Here is a 15939-nt window from a genome sequence, read left to right as displayed (position 1 = left end):
AAGAAATGTGGCTAAAGAGTTATGGAATAGTGGTTTTGTTACTTATTAATTTTTGCAAGAAAAATCATAATTTAACTGAGATTTTGAATAGCCCATATTTTTCTTGTTTCTATCTTTTTTCAGTTTTATCGAGATACAATTTATTGAGAGATATTTTTCAGTTTTATTGAGGTATAATCACTATAAGTGCAAGGTATAAAGCATAATGATTTGATATACATATATGTATCATCACAAGTTTAATTAATATCCATCATCTCATATGCATACAAAAGAAAAGAGAAAGAAAAAATACACTTTTTCCCTTGTGATGAGAACTCTCAGGATCTATTAACAACTTCCCTACGTACCACACAGCAGCATTAACTTAGTCACCGTGCTGTACATCACATCCCTAGTACTTACTTATCTTAGAACTGGAAGTTTGTGCCTTTTGACCACCTTCCTCCAATTACCCCTTCCTCCAACCCTGCTTCTAGTGACCGCAAATCTGATCTCTTTTTCTATCAGTTTGGTTTGTTGGTTTTTTTGTTTTTGTATGTGTGTTTTTTTAGATTAAAGTGAGATCTCATATAAGTGAGGTCATACTGTATTTGTCTTTCTCTGACTTAGCATAATGACTTCAGGGTCAATCCGTATTGTTGGAAATGGCAGAACTTTCTTCTCTTTTATGCCTGAATAATAACATTCCAGTGTGTGTGTGTGTGTGTGTGTGTGTGTGTGTGTGATGTATACACACTGGGATATTTTATATATATGTAGTATATAAATATATATATATATATCTCTCACACTTTCTTTATCCATTCATCCATTGATAGATACTTCGGTTATTTCCATATCTTGGCTATTGTCAACAATGCTGCAGTGAACATGAGGGTGCAGCTATCTCTTTGACATCGTGTTTTCATTTCTTTCTGATGTGTTCCCAGAACTAGAATTGCTGGATCATATGGTAGTTCTAAGTTTTTGAGGATCCTCCATACTGTTTTCCACAGTGGCTGCACCAGTTTACATTCCCACCAACAGTGCACAAGGGTTCCTTTTTCTCCACATCCTAACCAGCATTTATCTGTCTTCTTGATGATAGCCATTCTGACAGGTATGGAGTGATAGCCCATTGTGGTTTTGATTTGCATTTCTGTAATGATTAATGATGTCGAGTATCTTTTCATGTACTCATTGACCTGAATAGCCCATATTTTTTTTGTTTTTGTTTTTGTTTTGTTTTGCGGTACGCAGGCCTCTCACTGCTGTGGCCTCTCCCGCTGCGGAGCACAGGCTCCAGATGCTGAATAGCCCATCTTTTAAATATTTTTCCACTTGCACAAAATCATTATAATTGAAAGGTTTTTTTTAAAAGGTTATTATTGAAATTCAATAGGGAGCAGTTTATTTGGTATACATTTTATTCAAGCAGAGAAATACAAAAGTACAATTTAAAGCTTTTGAAAATCTGGGATGCAACAGATTTTTTATTTTGAAGAACCTTTACCTTGTGAATATTTGCTTTTCTTAAATTATTATTTTGTGTTGAAATATATCACAAAGAAGATAATACAGAAAACGTAGATATATACCGTAACAAGTACTTGTAAAGCAAGTATCCCTATAACCATCGCTACTCAATAGAAATAGAGGTTTTCTGTTAATTTCAGGGTTTTTAGTTACTAGCGAAATACAGTGTATTGGTGCCTCATCTCTTTGTTTTTTCATGACAGGTGGCCTTAATATTTTAACTTGTGTGTATTTGTTTTACTTTGTCTCTTATTTCTTTCATTCAAACTTTTATTAAGCAGCAAATGTGGGTTCATCACTGACAGATCTGACTCTGTCATAATCTTATAATTAATTTTTTCTTGCTTCCTTATTTAAAATTACTATTAAAGATTTATTCTTTAGAAGGAAACAAAACAGTATTTTACACTTGAAGATGTTTTAATAATGTCTATAAAATTTTACTTATTGAAGCACATTTTGGAAAATCAGACAAAAGAAACAAAGCCAAAGGGAATAAGGGTTACTCCGTCAAGCTCTAAAGGAGGGTAACTGCAGTGAGTACTCCTGAAGAATGTTGTATTTATACAGTTTCAAGAAAAATTAAAAGATATCATGTACCATTCCTTATTCTGATGATTATAATAAAATCTTCAGGATAGAGCTCCTGGGTACTTCTAATGCTTTTAGATTTTCTTCACATTATATAATAGTTTGGAAGTCTTAGTAAATACTATAAAATAAGTTGTACAAAAATGTTAACAAAGGTTATCATTGGAAAAGGTGTTGGGACAGGGTTTTAAAAAAATGTTCCTCTTATAAAAGAAGAAATTTGTTAAAGTCAAATGTATTATTTTCACAATTAGAGAAGGGAGGAGAATGTGAAATGGCAGAGAGTTCCACCCTGACTTTTCCTCAAGAAGTAGTAAAATTTATACTTTTGTGTCAGGATGTGAAAAGTTCAATAACGAGGCTGATTTTTCCAGTGAGACAGTTTTCACAAGGCAGAGCGTTAGTTGGCCCTTGCCCTCTAGCATAGTTAGCTCTAAGCACTCAGAAGCTTGGTTTCCGTCTCCAAGGCCACAGCGGGTCCCTAGGCACTGTTCCTTCTCTCCCTGCATGAACCTTACGTGGGCATCGCTGTGCCCCTGACACACAGGAAGCTTCTAACCTCCAGTGTAGTGGCGCCCGTGGAGCGGGGCTCACTCGGACTTGCTGGGAATTCGAAGCCAGAAATCTGGCCCCTGCCTCTTCCTCACTGCTTTGCAGGGGCTCCTCTGAGGCCACGGAGCCCCCTGAAATGGGGTCATGTTCCAGACTCCCCACTTGAGTGGTCAGGAGAGGAAGCAGGAACAGCAGGGCAGCCTTTCCTGTACAGCGACAGCAGTGGAGCAGGAAGAGCCAGGACTTCGTGGAGACGCGCTGTGTCTCCTTCCCAGTCACCTAGTTTCTTAATCTCTTTGATGCGGTACTTTCTCATAATGGAAGAGTGTCTTGGGTTAGGAAACGTTAGGCTGATTCTTTCTACCAAAGCAAGTTAGTTGGTAAACTAAGATCCCTCAATTACTTGAAAAATAATTGTTAAAAAGATATATGATTTAGTCTAAGTCTTCTAATGGTCAGTGTTTAAAGCTAGGACATGAAGCATGTGGTTAGCTGTTCATTTAATTTGGCTGACTTTTGTCAATATTTTATGCCTTTTAAATCTTTAGTTTCTGTGGGGACGTGGGATTTTTTTTTGACATCTTTATTGGAGTATAATTGCTCCACAATAGTGTGTTAGTTGCTGCTTTATAACAAAGTGAATCAGCTATATATATACATATGTTCCCATATCTCTTCCCTCTTGCGTCTCCCTCCCTCCCACCCTCCCTATCCCACCCCTCTAGGTGGTCACAAAGCACTGAACTGATCTCCCTGTGCTATGTGGCTGCTTCCCACTAGCTATCTATTTTACGTTTGGTAGTGTATGTAAAGGACGTGGGATTTTTGACATAATATGACAAGTTTAAAAACAATGCATGTTTGTTTAGATTTATGAAATGAGAATGACATGAAGCGGGTTGTATTTTTTAGTTCAGAGTCTTAGAAAACTCATTTAAAATGTTTTCTTAAACTCCTTGATCTACCTTACTTAACCACCCTTTGCTTCAAGTGAAGGGACACTGCTTGTGACCTACTCAGTGTGGGTCAGCCCCAGGTTGCTGGAGAGGTTTCACGCAGTTCCTTTTCTTAACTTCCCCTTTCCTCTGGGTCAAGGGAGCTGCCTCTGGATTGTCTCCAGCTCCCCTCTGACCAATAAAACCAGAAAGCCAATTAGGGTCTAAGCTCTATTTTCCCCCCTTTTTTATATCCAGACCCACATTTCGGTACAGCAGTGGTATTTAATATTGTTCTTTGTAGTCATGGGCAGGAGGAATTCACATTAATACTCTTGAGTTATTTAAGTCAGGAAACAAAGTATGATACTAGTTTGCCCACAGTTAGAGATGTGATTTCATGTCCCAAATGACTATAATTTCCAGTGATCATTTTAAGTATAAGTTAACAGAAGAATAAAGAATTCATATGTGAATGAATTTCATAATATCAAGTTATTTCATAATTATGTTAAAAATAATGATGGGACCTGAGGAACAGAGGAAGGGATACTAATACCAAACTCAACTCTCCAGCTAACGTATCTGTCACCCCTTGGCTGCTTCTGCCACATCCATTTTTTGTTTGTTTGTTTTTGTTTTTGTTTTTGTTTTTGTGGTACGCGGGCCTCTCACTGCTGTGGCCTCTCCCGTTGTGGAGCACAGGCTCCGGACGCGCAGGCTCAGCGGCCATGGCTCACGGGCCCAGCCGCTGCGCGGCATGTGGGATCTTCCCGGACAGGGGCACGAACCCGTGTCCCCTGCATCGGCAGGCGGACTCTCAACCACTGCGCCACCAGGCAAGCCCTGCCACATCCATTTTTAATTCTTATGAGTTTTTCTACCTAAAAGTATATAAAATGAGGTTTGGTGATACAGCAGAATTAAATGATGCTTTCAGGTTCCCTCTAAATTTATTTATTCTGTGCTTTCTCCATTTCTTTTTACATGAAAAGAAAAATAGTAATTCTACAGATCGTTTTCTGATAGATCTGAGCTTTAAAAGAATCTTCATTTCTGTTTTCTGTTGTAAATGATCCAAAAATAAGACGGCACCGTTAGCCCATTCTAAATGAATTATATAGTGGGTAAAACATGGTTCCCGTTGAATTCCACATGTGGTTCAATGAATAAAAATTCATTCATAGAGTTAAATTGGGACCTCATTAATGACAAAAATTATCTATATGTTCAAAATTCTGGTTTTAACCTGTAGAAAAGTGTTGATATTGGCAAGGCAGGCTTTTCTCTGGCTCGCTCAACCAGTTGTCATTTTTATCCTCCAGCCTAGTTCAGTATCGCACTGGCCTTTGTCCATGCTGTGAAATCTTGTGTGTGTCATCTTAACCTTTTCACCAGTCTAGTTTTCCACACTCCTTCAGCTCATTTTTACTTTCAAAGGGGTTATAATTTCCACTTGGGACGCTGGTGCCTGAAGGATGGCTGGCGTCAACAGGTGTTCCTCAGACTTCTGTCTTGGCCCTCTTCTCGTCCTGTGTCCCCTTCCTGGGTAATCTGGGGTCTCCATGCCACCTCCGCCAGGACTGCTAGGCGGTCTGGTAAGTCTGTCCTGTGGCCTTTCCTGGCCCAGCCTCAGCACCGCCTGCACCTAAGCGTCCTGCAGACCCAGCAGACTCAGCGTGCCCCAGCACCTGCCTGCCCGGGCGCATGAACTGCGCAGCCTTACATTGGGCTTTCTTGTACATTTTTTCAATCCATCCAGTCCCTAGGTGCTAGTGATTCTACCTTAGAACTGTCTCTCAAGTCAGTCTCTCCATCGATCCCATCAACCACTAGTTCAGGCCCCTGTTCCCTTGGGCCTGAATTACTGTGTCAGTCTCCATCTGGTCTCCCTGCCACTGCCCTTTCCTCATTTTCAGACTATCAGAGTCATCATCCTGAGAGGCAAATCTGATATCACTTGTCTGCCTTAAAGATTTCCATCGACTGCCTCTTCTGTCAGGGTGAATATCCATCACCGTTAAAGTCTCTGGTGAGCATTCTTGGTCAGGGTCCCAGCCTACCTGACTGGTTATCTCTCACAACCCAACCCCTTGCTGTGCCACCTTGCACCCGTCACAGCGCTACATACCTCCTTCCTGTATCACCTGTGTCTTTCATGACATATACTTGACCACTAGGCCTAGTATACTTTTCTTTGTTTGTAGTTATACTTCTGGTATCCTATTGTACTGTAATTATATAAAGTATAGGTAAATCCTAACTCTGCAAAGTGCTACAAGGAAGTGTAGGGCTGACCTAGCAACCTGAGCCATGCCTGGTGACTCAGGATGTGTTTATGTAGTAAATAAATGGTGTCAGTGGTAAATTTTAAAATTCCACGTGACACCAGAGTGCAGAAATGGTCCCAACTCTGCCGGAAGTGAAGGCCCATGCAGGTCACTTGATCTGTGCCTGTTTCTTTACTGAGAAAATTTGACTTTGTCAACCCTTAGGTGATTTCTACTTTGGGATTCTGTGTTGCTCTTTTACCTGTCCCTGTCCAGTGTTCCCGTGTAAAGTCATTCTCAGAGTGCTTCCCCCTCCGGGTCCCTGAGTATTTCACTTGTGATTGCACTCTCTGGTCTCTCCCTGCACGCCCTTTGAGAGATGATAACTTTTATGATATCATCTCATTTTCATCCGTGAGTTAATCTCTCTTCTTTTCCCTCTCCTCCCTGTTAGTGTTTGTTACAGTGTCCTTGGGAGGAGATAGCACCCAAGACCAAAATACCTGCTTTTCTGTAGTAGTTGTGAACTCACTGTACTCCTCCTGGGACGTGTACTGCTCTGCCTAATTGTAGGTTTTGCGTATTTTGACCTAATTTAAATGGACTTAACTGATGAATTAGAAGTTCTTCACTGGAATACCCTTTATTAATAGTTCTTAGAGAGTGAGAGGGGGTTGAGGGTTGATAGTGGAGGAAGTATCAAGAATAACACGGCAGGACTCCCCTGGAGGTGCAGTGGTTAAGAATCCGCCTGGCAACGCAGGGGTCACAGGTTCAAGCCCCGGTCTAGGAAGATCCCACATGCCACAAAGCAGCTAAGCCCGTGCGCCACAACTACTGAGCCCGCGGGCCACAGCTGCTGAAGCCTGCACGCCTAGAGCCTGTGCTCCACAGCAAGAGAAGACACCACAATGAGAAGCCCGCGCATCTCGCAACAAAGAGTAGCCCCTGTTTGCCGCAACTAGAGGAAGCCCGTGCGCAGCAACTAAGACCCAACACAGCCAAAATATAAATAAATAGATAGGTAGATAGATAAATAAATAAATAAAAAAGAATAACATGGCAGTAGGGACACCCTGGATTCTATCAGCACATCAGTAAGTGTATCTACAAGGTTTACAGCGTGTTGGCCTGGCAGTGGGTATGCTCTTTTCTACAGATGCATATACAATTCTGCCCTTCTTCAGGATTGCTTAGAGGAGGGTGGGTATGAGTTCCAAATTCTAGAGGGCTCTACTAACAACCCCCAATTAGTAATTTGCTATTTTGTAATTGGGTTCTTAAAATTTTTCTCATCGCATTTATTTACTTTTCAGCTGATGTTTAAATTTAGAGAGATATTTAACAGCCATATGACCTTTTTTAAGGTACTTCGGGGTTTTTTTGGGGCTGCGTTGGGTCCTCGTCGCTGCGTGTGGGCTTTCTCTAGTTGCAGTGAGCGGGTGCTACTCTTCATTGTGGTGCACAGGCTTCTCATTGCGGTGGCTTCTTTCATTGCAGAGCACGGGCTCTAGGCGCAGAGGCGTCAGTAGTTGCGGCGTGTGGGCTCAGTAGTTGCAGTGTGCAGGTTCTAGGGAACGTGGGCTTCAGTAGTTGCGGTTCACAAGCTCTAGAGCACAGGTTCAGTAGTTGTGGCACACGGGCTTAGTTTCTCCGTGGCATGTGGGATCATCCTGGACCAGGGATCGAACTCGTGTCCCCTGCATTGACAGGCAAATTCTTAACCACTGCGCCACCAGGGAAGTCCCATGTGACCTTTTAAAAGTTGTTTTCAGTGTGATTTTTGGACACCATTTTAATCCTGTTTTCTGAGCCAAAAATATTACCTGCAGTACTATGAAATAAGGTTTTTAAATATGGAAGAGAAGACCTTTCTTTATACTCAGAGTGGAAGGGGTCAGTTTGCACACTGGGTGGTCCCATACACACCACACCTTGGAAAAAAACTTTTTTTTTCTTTCTCTGTATAGCACAGGGAACTTTATTTACTTGCATCTTTATTGGGGTATAATTGCTTTACAATGGTGTGTTAGTTTCTGCTGTATAGCAAAGTGAATCAGCTATACGTATACATATATCCCCATATCCCCTCCCTCTTGCATCTCCCTCCCACCCTCCCTATCCCACCCCGCTAGGAGGTCACAAAGCACCGAGCTGATCTCCCTGTGCTATGCGGCTGCTTCCCACTAGCTATCTATTTTACATTTACACCTTGGGAAATTTAACGTGTTATAAGCCCCTGTCTCAGCTTGGGCAGCCATAACAAAGTACCACAGACTGGGCGGCTTAAACAGCAGACATTATTGCTTACAGGTCTAGAGGCTGGAATTCTGAGATCAGGGTGCCTGCATGATCTGGTTCTGGTGAGGGCTCTCTTTCTGGCTTGTAGGCAGCTGCCATCTGGCTGTGCGCTCATGCAGAGAGAGAGAGAGAGGAAGAGAGAGAAATCCAGCTCTCTGGTTTCTCTTCTCATAGGGACACTAATTCTATCGAATCAGTGCCCCTGTCCTTACGACCTCATTTAACTTTAGTTTCTTCCTTAGAGGCCCCTTCTCTAACTATAGGTACACTGGGGGGTTGCGGGGGGGGGCTTCAGCATACGAATTTTGAGGGCCGAAAACATTCAGTCTCTAACATTCTGCCCTTGGCCTTCCATAATTCATGTCCTCTCACATTCAAAATACATTCATTCTACCCCAACAGCCCCCAGAGTCTTACTCATTCCAGCATCAACTGTACAGTCCAAAGTTTCATCTAAATATCATCTAAATCAGATATGGGTGAGACTTGAGGTCTGATTCATCCTGAGGCAAAATTCCACAACAACTGTGAGCCTGTGAAACCCAAGTTATGTGCTTCCAAATACAATGCTGGGTCAGGTACAGAGTAGACAATCCCGTTCCAAAAAGAAGAAATAGGAAGGAAGAAAGGGGTGATATGTCCCAAGCAAGTCCAAAAACTACCAAGGGAAGTTCTAGTAGATTTTAAGGCTCAAAGACAATGCTCTTTGGTTCCGTGCTCTGGCCTCCAGGTCCACTGGAGGGCAGTGTCGCCCCAGCTCTCTTGGGCCTCACCCAGGGCTCTCTGCAGAGGCGCCACCCCGAGGCAGGGAGGGGCGGCCTCGCCCGCCCAAACCCTAGAGGCAGCCCTACCCTTTGAAACCCAGGAGAACATATCAGCCCTGCCCTGGGCCTGTGGCGAGAGTGCCAGCCCTTATGATCTCTGGATTGCCTTTAGGGTCATCCTTCCCTTTTTTGAAGGATGATGCACATTAGCAGAATGGTTCTTTTGCCCTGTTGGAAGTGTAACAGCCTTTCTTCATTTCCTCTGGTTTCTGTCTCCTTCAGTTCAAACTGGCAGTGTTTCTGCTCCTATAATCACATAATCTCTTTATTGAGTGATAGTTTAGCTACACCTTTGGCATCCTCTTCCAAACATGCTCTTTCATTTTTTTGCAATATGGACAGGCTGAGAATTTTACAAATCTTCCTTTTTGCAGAACAATTCCTTCTTCAGTCCATCTGTTTTCTCTTGCATTTTATTGTAAGAAGTCAGGAGGACTCAGGCTGTACCTTTAACATTTGCTTAGAAATCTCTTATAACTATCTAATCTCACGGCTCACATGTTTCATCATCCATACGACACTAAAAAAAATTCAGTCAAGCTCTTTGCCATTTTATAATAAAAATTGCTGTCTTAGTTTGGGCTGCTGTAATAAAAGTACCATAGACTGGGTGACTTAAACAACAGACATTTATTTCTAATAGCTCTGGGGGCTGGGAAGTCCAAATCCAAGGTACCAGCTGATTTGGTTCCTGGTGAGAGCCTCTTCCTAATTTGTAGATGGCTGCCTTCTGCTGTGTCCTCACATGCTAAGAGAGAGATCCTCTCTCTTGTGTCTCTTCTTATAAGGGCACTAACCCCATTCATGAGGGCACCACCTTCTTGGCCTAATTATCTCCAAACGGCCCCACCTCCAAACACAGTCAAATTAGGGATTAGGGTCTCAATATATAGATTTGGGGGGGACATAAACATTCAGTCCATAGCAATCACCTTTCCTCCAGTATCCAATAACTTGTTCCTCATTTCCGTTTGATACCTCACCAGAATCACCTTTAACATCCATATTTCTAGCAAGCACCCCAGACTCCTCCAGCCTCTGCCCATTACCCAGTTACAAAGCTGTTTCCACATTTTCAGGTATTTATTATAGCAGCATCCCACTTCATGGTACCAAAATCTGTCTTATTCGGCTTGGGCTGCCATAACAAATTACCATAGATGCAGGGCTTAAACAACAGACATTTATTTTCTCACAGTTCTAGAGGCTGGAAGTTCAAGATTGAGGTGCCACCATGGTCAGTTTCTAGTGAGAGCCCTCTTCCTGGCTTTTAGGTAGCAGCCATCTGGATGTGTGCTCACATGGCCTTTCTTCTGTGCTCAGCAGAGAGATATAGGGAATCTCTTGGTGTCTCTTCTTCTAAGGATACTCACTAATCCTGTCAGGTCAGGGCCCCACCCTGGTGACCTCATTCAGCCTTAATTACTTTCTTGGAGGCTCCATCTCCAAATACAGCCACACTGTGGTGATTGGGGTTCAACATATGGATTTAGGGGGGACACAAACATTCGGTCCAGAGTACTCCCTCTTCTCTGGTTTTGTATGAACTTTGCTTAGGGATCTATTGCCTTCCTGGAGCCTTTGTATGCTTTTTCCTTACTTGGGTTTCTTAAAAAATGGGACCTTCTATTGCCCATTCACCCTCTACAGAACAATACAGGCTACCCCTGTAGAACAAGTCATGGTGACATGCCTGGTGATAGCACTGTGACACTGTGATCCCAGGTGGCTGGTGTGCTCTGCTAAATTCTGTTTGTTCTCATTGCTAGGGACTCTGATGAACATTACAGCCTCCTGGTTAGTATTATCTAGTCTTTTTTTTTTTTAAGAGTTGGGTTTCGGATTTCTGTTTCATGCTTAGAATTATTGTGGCTTTTGGCAGAGAATATTTTAAACTGGGTGAAAAGGCCAAAAAAAAAAATGTAGAATCAAGAAGTGAAAGCACAATTGTTTACAGTTCAGTAAGCAGTTGTGGTTAAGAAATGTGTCTGTTCATCATTGCCAGATGACTTAAAATTTTATGGGGGAGCATAAATTTTAAACAAAAAAGTGCTTTTACAGGGTAAAGATGTAAATTTCTTCAGAATTTAGTTTTTAGGTATTATAATCTAGACCTCCTGCTTAGAGCTTTATGAATTTTATTGTGAAATTATCTGTGAAATGAATCTCCTGGCAGCTTACAGCATTTACTCAGAAACTAAAATTTTGATGTACCAAGCATTAATAATAATATAATAGTGCAGTTAATTAGAGAGTCACTAACTGAATACTCACAGGCACATAATATTGCTGGGTGTTTGGGATCATTGGTAAAACTAAGCATAGTTGTAACCTTTCAAAAGAAAAGATAGTATAATTGTGTACAAATAAGTACAATTCAACTTTCAGTGCATAGTAATGAAAAAAAAAGCAGTGGTACAATACAGTGAATAGAAAAACCATCATTTGGATTTGATTTTGGACTGTATTGTTTATTTTTCTTTTTGGAGCATCACTTGAATTATAGTTTAATTTGCATCCTTTGGGTAAATATCAAAACCAGTCGAGGTGAGGGAGGTAGGTCAAAACCATCTTGGTTGGCAGTGAAATCAAGAACAGAAAAATAGTCCCCAAAATTCTTTACATCAGTTTGTATTATTCGAGTTCATTCAGCTCTTATATATTTTATTGGTATTTATCCAAGTACAGCACAGAGTTCATGATTTAATAGACTAAATTATTCATTTCATGTGTTAAAATCTTGGTACAGTGGTACAGTGATGACATAAAGGACAATGATCAACCCTGCTGAATGGAAAAGCAGAACTGTGGTTAGAGAATTCACCTGGGAGATGGTGGTGAAATGCTTTCTTAAAGTATGGGTATAGAAACAATTTAAAGATACTTGAGTAGAGTTGTGGAATTTGAGGGTAGAGCAGTGAGAAGTAACTGGTAACAAAGGTGTCTCTAAACAGTGGACGGTTGTCTGGATTACTCAGTGGTTGGCGCCTGAAGGATTCAAGAACAGAGGTGGCTGTCGTTAAATTTACACGTACCAGAGGGCCACTCTGGAGGGCCTTGTGTTAGGGCAGAGTAGTCAGGTACCAGACTGCGGAGGTCAGTTAGGGCCAGGCTGTAATAACTAAGAGGTATCTCAGCCTTAATAGATCCAACACTGATATCATGACACCACTGTTACCCCTGTCCCTTGCCCCTAACACACACACACACACACACACACACACACACACAAAGAGAGAGAGAGAGAGAGAGAGAGAGAGAGAAACCTGCTCCTCTGTCTGCACAGGAAGCAGGTGTACTTTAAACTCCCCTGATCTCCATCCCTGACCCTTGCTGTGCTGTCTTGCCCTCCTACCCCAGTCTGTGTGTGTGTATGTGTGTGTGTACATGATGGGTGAGGACTGAGGAAAAAAGTAATGGTGGGCACCTGTTGATGATTTGGCCTGAAGAAGAGAAAAAGTACCAGTTTCAGAGAATAGTAGGACATATATTTTAAATCAAGACGCTTTATGGATTAGCCTGTTAGAATATCTATGAAGATAAAGAGAGTAATCATACAGGGAGGATCCCAAATTACTCTGCAGTCATCTTGTGGATAATGAAGTGGAACAGCTTAAAGTTAGTGCAACAATTATATTATGAAAAGTATTTCATGATAAAAAATTACAGATGTTTCTGTCTCTATAGGAGGATGATTTCAGTATTTCTCCCCCCGTACTAACTTGCTTCACCTGGTACTTTCTTTTATAGTTTTTGTTAATTTCTTGTATAGTATTTTTTGTATAAGTATTCATGAATGTTTTCCTCACAATATATATTAATTCATCAGCATAACCCACTGAGGAGGATTGGAATTAACATGCATATAAATGGACCCTAGCCACCTGTGTATTTCAAATAAGTCATTTAAGCCAGGAATCAAAAATATATTTTGTTCTTATATTACTTGCTCGATTCTTTTGTGGCCTCTTGCTCATTTAAAATCAAAGACTTTTTTTTTAGAGTAGTTTGCTGATAAAATAAATCACTCACTCATTCATGCATTCATTCATCAAATGTTAGCCTTTAAGTTAACTATTTGCCATTTTAACTACAGAGTGTTTCATCTGCTCGGCATATGTATGGATAGAAATTACTAGATCCTGTGGTGTATTTCCTCTGTGAATCGTCTGTTCCTGTGTCTTAACCACTTTCGTGCTGTGTTGATATCTGTGCTTTCCATTTGGTCTTCGGGGCACTTCTTCCTCAGCGTTTGGTTTCTGTCAAATTATACTCTTCCTTTTCAGTGTTGAAATCCTGACTGTGCCCAACCAGTGAGAAGCCTCACTTGAGTCCATTTCTCAACCTGGTGTGCTTTTTCTTTTTCTTTTTTTTTAAACATTTAAACAAGTCCGACGTTTGAGCATAATAAAATAGAGAAAAAAAGCATCCTCAGTTTCCTGTCTTTAACTGCCATTTACCCTCGAGACACTGCAAGTATAGGACTTGTGAGAATACTCAGTTTTGAGCATAAAATCTGCCAGTAATCCTCTCTAACCTTAAGAAAGTCATATGAGCAACTAACTTGTTCAGTTTTCTTAGTTGTCAAAAAGGGAGATTAATATCTTCCTTACCTATTGCATAGGGCTGTTGTGGGTCAAGTACCGTAATAGATTTGAAAATGCCTTGAAAAGTTGACATTGTGACAGTGACTGATGACAGTGGCGGCCATTATTGTATGGGTGACAGACCAGGCCCTGCACTGTAGGCTTTCTGTTCTCTCTCTCTCAATGTTTGCAGTGTTCTTGACTATAGCTGATACTATCTCCATTTAAAAAGGAGGATACTTGTAAGTGTAGATAAGGTATTTGAGGATTTCAGAGGGAAGGAATAGTTGCCTCTGGCTGAGATTCCGGAGACACTTCCTTGACAACATGAAACTTTGGCTGAGTCTCACAGCATTTATGGAAAACTTGCCCCACTGTCACAGAATGGCCTTTTATGTTTCCTCCATCTAACTGCAGAACAGTCTTCTTCGTTTGTAAAACCAGCATCTCTTGTGCTCAGATTGAAAGCTTGCATCGAATGCATAACTTGTCTTGGGTTGTCCCAGGCTCCTTCTCCCTCAGAGGAAGAGGACATTACGCTGCTTACTTTGTGCAGGGAAGGCAGACCACTGGCTTCTCCTCAGGCCTGTGTGGGAGCACATCCTGTGGGAGGGACTTCACGGTGCTTGGTGGGGAAGTGCTGTTCGCAGCCCTGTGTGCATCCAAGATAGCACTCCCAAACCTGTTTAGTCACCAAGCATGCTGTGGTGATGGTCAAATCAGGGTTCATAGTTATTAGATATTGTCAGGAGTTCTCATAAAAATCTTCAAAGAAACTGCAGTCAGTAGCAGTGTGACTCATCATAGATATATAGGTATTTCTGCTGTAATACTATTTATGTGTTTCTGTAGTGTCTTGCCTTTTGTAAAATCTGTCAGGGTCTATGTGGACTGTAGGGTTGGGGGCAGACCGCTGAAAACCTATATCGCTTTTTAATCAGCCGCACGTGCCAGTAATTGGTTACCCGAAGGGAGAACGGTGCTGCCCGGGCACCACTGGCCGCTTGAACTCCAGCAGGACAGTGGGTGCTGGAGAGCACGGGCCATGGGGCTCTGGACAGCGGCCGCTGCTGGTGGCCGAGGATAGTGTTGGGGGTAACCCCTGAGCACAGGTAAAAGTTTTAAAAACTCCTAAAGTATGTCCAGAAATTTGCCTGTGGCTAGTGCAGTCCCTACCACTAGGGCTTTTCCCTTTGCTGCCAGTGAGCTGAACTCTACCCACTGCATTGCTGCCCTGCCCAGGAAAAACGGTGTGCTCACCGCAGTGACCCCCACATATCCTGACTTCTTTTCCTGTTCACCAGCTGAGGTGAGCTGCTTTTTATTAAAAAGATACCTGTCGCGGCAGAGCAGGCTGAGTCTTCACTTCCTAGGCAGCACCGTTCTTTCCAGTGTGTTTTACTCTCCATAGTGACCAGCCCAGCTGAGCCAGCACAGCTTAGGATGTGCTTGGTCACATCCTTCCCCCTTCTGTTTCCTTCTTACCTTGAGAAACAGTCTCACGATAGACACATACTTAGAAATCATAGTTCCAGATAGTGCTCTGGGGAGATGCCATGACCTTGCTTCATACATGAACGCTTGCTGAAGGCACTCAGAGAGAGCAGGGCATGGAAAACTTGGGGTCCAGGGGAAAATGACTAGAGAAAAGTGAAAGGGAGAAAGAAATGGAAACGAAATTAAACTATATAACTAAGGCGCTGGTACTGTTTAAATGTTAATTTTTATACTCACTGTTAACCAGTTAGCTAAAGTGGTAATGAAAGTCATATTGGTGTCTGTTATTAGCAAGGCACTGTGCCAGACACTTCGGTTTTATCTCATTTAATTCATTTATTTTTTTAACTAAAAAGCAGACAGTAATAAAAAAAAGTGTATTTACTACCTAGAATTAATAACACATATTAATCTTTTATAACAAACAATACGGCAGATAAGTTTGAAATCCCCTGGGTTCCCTTCCTGAGTCACACTCCTCTTTCTCGCATGATTCAACAGCTACAACGAGTTTTCTGTGTGTCCTGCTAGTCCATATTTATGTACCTGTATGACATATGTACCTGTAACAATGTTTTATTAGTCTTTGTGTTCAAGAAAAATAACATTATGGGTGTTAGGCTGTACATATCTGTTTACCCCTCTTTTATTTGAGATCTCTCCAAGCTGATATGTACAGATCAGGTCCATTCACATAAGCTTCTGTAGAGTGTCTCTTCCATGAACCCACCACAGTTTACCCATTGGCTATGGACTCATGCTGGGTTTCCTCCTCTTACAAACAACACTGAGATGTGCAGCCTTGTCTAGATCTCCTGGTGCATGTGACAGAGTTCCTGGGTACATAGCTGGGATTTCCAGGTTA

The 15939-nt window shown here is 41.8% G+C and overlaps 1 protein-coding gene across 8 annotated transcripts in view; it reads left to right on the top strand.

The window, feature by feature from the left end:
* Positions 1 to 15939, top strand: part of SPIDR (scaffold protein involved in DNA repair) — a 393663-nt gene that overhangs the window by 137570 nt on the left and 240154 nt on the right. The window lies entirely within an intron of this gene.

Source organism: Delphinapterus leucas, chromosome 17 (assembly GCF_059928025.1).
Source record: "Delphinapterus leucas isolate spDelLeu-1000000601 "Yukka" chromosome 17, BTC_Dleu_Yukka2, whole genome shotgun sequence".
Classification (NCBI taxonomy): Eukaryota; Metazoa; Chordata; class Mammalia; order Artiodactyla; family Monodontidae; genus Delphinapterus; species Delphinapterus leucas.
The sequence above is the reverse complement of the archived record's forward strand: the minus strand, read 5'-3'. Positions and strand labels throughout refer to the sequence as shown.